Source organism: Ahaetulla prasina, chromosome 1 (genome assembly GCF_028640845.1).
Source record: "Ahaetulla prasina isolate Xishuangbanna chromosome 1, ASM2864084v1, whole genome shotgun sequence".
NCBI lineage: Eukaryota > Metazoa > Chordata > Lepidosauria > Squamata > Colubridae > Ahaetulla > Ahaetulla prasina.
Genome location: NC_080539.1, coordinates 45,966,876 through 45,974,848, shown reverse-complemented (window position 1 = coordinate 45,974,848; position 7,973 = coordinate 45,966,876).

The following is a 7,973-nucleotide window of genomic DNA, read 5'->3' as shown; positions in this document are numbered from 1 at the left end:
TTGCTTCTAGAATCCAATGCAATATTCCATTATTGTTTTGGCTAAACAGCTGATTTGCACCATCTTCCAGCCAGCCACCAGAGGGAAGTATATTATTGTAGGGATGTCAAACATTCTTCATATAAAAACCTGTTTAGATATCCCCTGGTCAAAAAGGAACAAAAGTCTATAACGTATGCAAGTTTGTGCGAATTATTTGTCTATGTGTTTTTATTTGTTGAAGATGGTTTGAAATGTCAATTGTGCTCAGAGAAGCATAGACGCACAAAAAAAAAATCAATAGAGGTTTCTTATATTTGTAATCATAGTTAAATGGACTGTTACAGTTTAACAACATTTAGTGGGTCATATGCGGTTCCCCTTTATGAATGATTCTGACCCACCTGATTAATTAAAATAAGTAGGAAACTAGCATTCTAGAAAGCAAAGCAGGAGCCCCTACCTTAAATTGTTTCTGAGCATTGAACAAAGAAGAAGTAACTTGATTACAGTCTCATTCTTAAGAACTGCCCATTTGTCCAGGAAAGAAGACAAAGGTAAGCTTGTATACCAAACATTAGGGCAAATGTAGTGCTTACCTGCGATATCAGCATCTGCTGTATCTTTTTCTGCTGTCAGGTATTAACTGTTGGGTGTTAAGTTTGCATTCTTGCGCAAAGGATAACCTCCGTCTCTACTTGGGAAATTGCTGTGCTTACAAAATTATAGTAAAAATAATGAGACCAATTTTCCATGCACAGCTTGAGTATTAAAGGCAGAGATTGGTAAGTAAGCTGGTAGTTTTGTGGAAGGGAAACAAATAATACTGATGAGAACAAACTGAAGTCTGTTTGCAGCCGAAATCAACTAGTTCCTTTAAAAAAAGTGGCTTATTCAGTAGGCTGCTTTACTCAGTGTAGATATTGCATGTGTGTGTGTGAGAGAGAGAAACACACACACACATCCATATACACACACAATTTGTTTCTTGGGTCAAAGGTGAGTGAAGATGGGTATAGGCTATATCTTGCTTCAAATATTTATAACTTTTGTGGTCTTGTGATGGCTAAGATAAGGAAATAATAGCCATATAATAATTCTACCACTTTATTATAAAATACAGTTTTATTGTGGCTTTCAAAGGCAAATAAAGCTGCAGTTGTATATATGTCTACATAGAAATGAGGCCGAATCAATAATAGGGCTGTGTGTTCTTCCATCCAGCTACCTCCCTCCCATGTTGCTGCTTTAAATCCATTGACCAAGTCACCCTTAAAGCAGCTACATGGGTTCATATTAATGCAAAGTTTTCCTAAGCAGCTTCATGTACAACCATACTGACTAAATGTGCTCAGAACTTAAAATAATTATTTTGCCTTGAACAATTATATGCAATATCAGTTCATGCAGAAGACACATTGAAATTAGTGGACCAGCTCCTAAACTGTACAGTATGAGTACAGTATCAGTCTTAATCCTGGGTGTATATAAACCAAGCATTGCATGTTTAATTTAAGGTCATTTATTTATTTAAAAAAATTATATGGGAGCTTACTCAGTCACTTTGGGCGGCTTCAAAAATAAAAACCCAATATACAAACAATAAAAACCCCTCACCTCCCTATTAAGCAACCTTTTTATTCAGAGGCCATCTTTTCTTGGCAGAAAGTTCATACTGTAAACAACTACAATTAAAGATCTAATAATTGAATTTTTAGTTGCAACCTGGTATTTTTGTAATCCAGATTTTCTGAAGACCAGTCTTATATTGTTGTAAATCCATAAAATAGGTTGATTAAGGAATCAAATGCCAACTGTGCATTAGTGCTGTCACTTAAGCACATGCTTACATACAGGACCATCTCCCAAAATTAATTCTAGTAGGCACCAAAGAGAGGGATTAGAAAAGATGTGCAGAAAAAGCTAGCACCCTAGGCCAAAGAGATCTTGTAACCATCGGAGGGAACAGTTTGAAATACATACTTATTGCCTGCAGATATTTTGTACAATATACAGGGAGTCATCTTATGGTGAGTGTTCACTCTATGAACACTTAACCTGAACAGTAATCTGAAGGGTGCCTGTATACAACTTTGTAAAATTATGTGATAAAAGTGAATTGGATTATTTTTTTAAAGCACTGCAAAAAGTTAAGGATGGAATTTAGTTTTTGCCTGTAGTACCAATGAAGAAATAACATTACAAGGGGGAAGCTTCTGGGTGAAACAGAAGCTTATTTTTGTTTCTAATTTAAGTCTCTGAGCTTTGCTCTTTTATGACAATAGTTTTTAAAGTTTTAAATGGTTTTTTCCCCTGCTTTTTTGTGACTTGTCTTTATAATGCTTTTTTGGTTTTTAACTCTTTTAACTGTAAGCCACCCAATGTGCAGCAATGAGATGGGCAGTTATATAATTTTTTTAAATAAGTCGCATCACTATCATGTTTTGCGGGGCACTACTGTACCATAGGATAATTAAGGGTTTGGTCAAATTACCCATCCAAGGAAAACATTGAAATAGTTGTTCATTTGATAAATAGTATTTTTGACCTAACATTGATATAAGCCTAACAATTAAAACATTTAAAACAATTCGGTATTTTGATAGAGATATCTCCTATTCAATAATTTTGTTATGTGTCTGCCGTTATAATTATTTCTATCATTGCAGATGCCTATTTGAGTGAATGATACCTTTTAAATGCATATGGTTTGAAAGAAGGAAAAGCAACTTTGATTTTTTAACCTTCATAATAAAAATGAATAATGGATGTATAGCTCGCCTAAACATGTCCACGTTATAAAATTATTGTGAAATGTCATCCCTATTGCCTGGTTAAGTTCCCATAATAGCAGTGGTATTGTTTGAAAAGCTATGTGATGCAATCCATCTATTCCCTGAAGATGGTATTTGGGCTATTTGGAAGAGGTATTGTAATTTTTAATTTACTCACTGCAAGGTAAGAATCCAAACATACCTTCTCAGTTTAAATAGCTTGGGGTTTGAGATGTCAGTTCGGTGCAATTTACCTTGCATCGGAAAAAATGTGTAGCGTGTGTGTATCATGCACACACAATTTAGGATCATTTAAATCAATGGTATTTAGTGTGTATTTTCATGATTGTTTTTCTCTAGATCATTTCTACAGTATTGGCGACCTTCAGCAAGGGGACTCTGGTTGAAGTTCCTTAATTAGTGGTATATAGTTACCACTAGTAAAACATTTAGGTAATTCTGCTTCTAACCCCATGCACCTGTTGCCAATTTGAACCTTGAAAATATCTGATCTTCATCCTCTGCCTTATTTTTGCCCTGAATTCCAAAATAAGAAATGGTTTCTATTTGGACAGTGTAACTCTAGTACTTCTCTCCTCATATTATGCAATACAGTACAGTATGTTATACATTTCTTGTTAAATACCCCGGTTTTTAATGTAAATTCATGCAGAAACAAGACAATCCCATTTGAAAGAAATTTTAATAGCCCTAATTTAGTTTCATGGTAATAAGCAATTATTTTCTTTAATGATTCTAATTCTGTAATTTATTATTTTGAACTTCCATAGTTTTCAGTGGTCCATAAATCCAAAATATGCCATTTTCCTGGTTTCCATTTCTTTATACAATGATTTTTAACCACTTTCACAAAACTTACTATGTTCATTGAGATAGTGCAGCAGAGTTGGGAGAACTAGCTGCAGCTACCTCTTCTCTGGTCAGAAATCCAATAGAATGTAAAATGTTCACCCAAGCCTCCAGGGCTTTCTCCATTATTACCAGTAGTTTCACATTTGAGATGACTGAGGAGGAACTCTTTTCATTTTATAAAGCTTATTTGGCGTTAGTGGCTGAAATAATGTTATTTTTAGGCTGTCAAAGCAAATTGTAAAAACTGGGTTGTCATTTACTCATTGTTCAGCTGCAAGATAAAAGTGAAGTGAAAAAGTACAGGTAGTCCTCAACTTACAATCACAATTGAGCAACAAATTTCTGTTGCTAAGCAAGACATTTGTTAAGTGAGTTTTGCCCCATTACGACCTTGCTTGCTGCAATTGTTAAGTGAATCATTACAGTTGTTAATAACTCATTTTTTCTGAATTTGTTTTATTGGTTCAGACAATAAACATTCTAGACATTCTTGTAGAATTTTTAGTTGTAATATTTTAAAGAAGAAAAGGTTTAGTTTCTCATATGCGTATGATATTCACCTAAAGTTTCCAAGCTGATTCCCTCTCATTCCTTCTGATCTCAGAAGATAGAGGTAAACATAAAGATAAAGGTTTCCAGTCCAGTCATGTCCAACTGTAGGGAGCGGTGCTCATCTCCATATCTTAGCCAGGGAAGACACTTCCATAATCATGTGGCCAGCATGACTATACACCAACTATACACCGAACATCGTTACTTTCCCACTGAAGTGATACCTATTTATCTACCTGCATTTGCATTTTTTTAAACTGCTAGGTAGGCAGGAGCTGGGGCAAGTAAGGGGAGCTCAGCCTGTTGTGCAGTGATCAGGTCTCAAACTGACAGTTAGTTTGAGACCTGATCACTGGTTAGATACTGAGCCATATGCCTCCCAGAAGGTGGAAGAATGCAGCAAAATTGATTTACAGCCTAATTGCTTTAGTATTCAAAAGTTAAGTATCTGCCTGCAATAATAACGTTTCTGCTCTCTTACAGTGTGTTTTTATATTAAGATGTAGGTATGTCTGTAGACATTAGTAAATTCCCCATAGAGGTAATCAAGAGCTTCAATTAAAACTAAGCTGGCAATTCGCACAGTTAGTCTTGATCTTGCTGAGTCCTCAGATCTTATTGTGCCTCCCTGGACTTCAGAACCTGGTAGACTGCTCAATCTTATGCTGTGTTGCTTACTCTCTGCATAATAATCTCTACCCGAACCCATTTTTGATGAACTTTCCCCCAGGAACATGCATGCCTGCAGCTATGGTCTGTGATAATTGGACAGTAGTGAAATGCTCAGTCGGCAATACTGTAAATGTTTTACCTTTATGGCTAGATTCGTGAAATGGTGGATTATGGGGACAACAACCCTTACTACCTTCTTAATAGAGCACAAAAGAATTGTTATCCTTTACAAGGAAAGATTGTGATTCAGCTTTTCTGTCTCAAGCAGTGCATCAGCAAACAAACTGATATTTAAAAGCTTATGCTATACAAGAGGACTGCAACACTTATCACCCCCTGGATGTTGCAGCAGTTCTAACATACCTCACCATCAATTATGTCAGCTTATCCAGCTTGGAATTTTATTGAATAGATCAGCAGTATCTTAGAGGAAGCGCAAATTCCTCATTTCTGCTATGAAAGAAATATAAGAGGTTTTTTCCCCCTGTGGAACAACAACAACAACAACAACAGAGTTGGAAGGGACCTTGGAGGTTTTCTAGTCCAACCCCTTGCCCAGGCAGGAAATTGCTTGAACTAAAATTTATTTGTGGGCGTGGAATTCCCTTCCCATTTATCTCAGCATTTAACTTCTACATTTATTCTTCTCTGCTTTTTTATGACATCCTAGCAATTGTCCATAGCTGTCAGAGAAGGATCTCTAATCTACTAAGAAGACAGCTTGCTCACTTGTTATCACATGACATGGCTTTTCTACTGGCATAGAAATAATATATCAAATAGCTGTCCCTTGTGTTTCTATATGCAAACATACCTAGATAGAAGAGCCACTCTCATTTACAGTATTCAGATTCACTGACCTGTGTAATATGTGGATGTCATTCTCTCTCAAAATTTGAAAACTAAATGAAGCAGGAAAAAGTACCAGCAGATCTTGCAAAATTGAATGGAATAAAATTCTAGCCATCCCAACTATCACCTCTCAATCTCATGACACACATGCCTTCAGTGTGTCCTTTTGCTATAGTAGTTTCAGATCCTGCTCTACTGATGCCTGAGAATCATGCAATTTGCAGCCTATTGTCTCTCGCACTACTGAAAAGGCTATCCAAGCATGCCTGCCTGTTTAAAATGTAATCTTACTACTTCCTACATTTCATTAATTACTGTTTACCAAAAGCAGAGGTTGTTGAATTATACAGTAATTGGAATATCCATTACTAGATCTCGTAATTTTTTTAGAAAGTGGCAAAAGTGTATGCTTAAGAAAATAGCTTGTATGTCAAAAAGAGGAAATATATCATAAAAGGGGGAAGAAAAGCAACCACAAAATGACATTGATTGCTGTAAGATCATTTTTATGTTCCAAGACACATTTGAAAATATTTATTGCAATGCTTATTTCTTTATGTTTGCATTCTCTATGCTGCTTGATCCTGAGATACTGGTCAGTGTCCAACAATATAAAACAGTATAAAAGAAACATCTTAATTGCCTCAGTTAAAATGACTAAAAATGTTATAGAAATACCAACTTTTTAAAAATATCAGTCTGTGCGAAACAAAGGTTTTCAAATATCCTTGATCGCCAAAAGAGAGAGGGCCAAGACCACCTTAAAGAAAAACGTATTTTATTATCTGAGGCTATCGAAGATGTAACTGCTTTCTGGCCCATGGTCCTCTCACTTGATGCCAAGGCATTATCTAAAGCAGGCCCTCTCTACATATCCTCACAGATAAAGCGGATTCAGTATTATCAACTGATCCTTTATATATCCTGGTATTATGTCATATAGATAATGGTATCAACCTTGTGAACTCTCAAATTTCCTTTCTCCTATGTATTCAAAATGGACAGTAATTAATATATACAGTATATGTATATATATGTGTGTGTGTGTGTTTGTAGGCGTAGGATATATAGCGGTATATATTTGTACATATATAGTATGTGTATATGAGGGTTATATATGGGTATGGGTGGATACAAACTTTCTTTTTGAGAGCAAGCAACAGAAATTCATTTTTAATGTGTGCCAGTGTGCTCACAGTAAAAAAAATGTCAATAAAGATTATCTTAGCTATCTTATAATAGTATATAATAGATAATAAACAATAACAAGTACATTGAATTGGGTCCAGAAGCTTATTAGTAAACTAGTGCAACAACTGCAGAATAGGTGCAAATTTGCAATAGTATGCTTCCTTTGCTATCAGTCTGACTTGTATTAGATACTACTTGCAGCATCTGATTTGTTTTCAAAAGCATTGCCAAAATCCAGTTGGGTGGTGATGGCATAAGTTATCATTGCCCTGTCATGATGGGGTAAGTTTTCACTGCCATCCTCAACCAAAGGTCTCCCTGGCTACAGCTTCTGCTTGCTGTACCAAGTCGAATATCAGCCCCTTCCAGGAGAGTGTAACCCTGTCAAAGGCAACTATTGGGGTATTTGTCTCAGAATGTAGTAGATACATGCTTACAGCTAGCAACTCTCTTCTTAAGGTTAGATTGAGCTTGTGTATCCCTACTAAATCCATGACATCCTCCAGGCATTGTTTCAAGACTTGTAATAAGTACAGAGAATGGCCGGAGATCTGTTGCCAAGGAAACAATAAAAAGGTGGGAACCCAGATCAAGAAAGTGGTTTATGAAAACAACTTAGTTCCCCACCCCAATTCACAAGTAGATAAAAAGCAAATAGATGCTTTTAAGATTGTTATCAGCCCTATAAGATAGATCAGATTATGAAAAAAAGACTGTAGATCTAAAGCTGCTTTTATTAGAATACCTAAAGTGACAGAATCTTTCAAATTTGAATATGTATTACATATTTAAATCTGACTTGGATTTGCTACCCTGAAAAGAGGCTGCAGTGTGTCTTACAATAGGGTGAGCCTCTATAAAACTAAGACACATGGCCATATTATATGAGGTATATAATGGGATCAGATCTACAAATTTTAAACGAAAATATACTGTATACTAGCTATTTTTTCATAGCTTTCCTAAAGTAAGCAAACAGAGAGCAAAAAGAAAGGGGGGGGGATCTATGTAAGAAACAGAATGAATTTGTAGAGGGTTTTTGTTGACTGTAACATGTCAGGATAAATGGATGATAAAGCA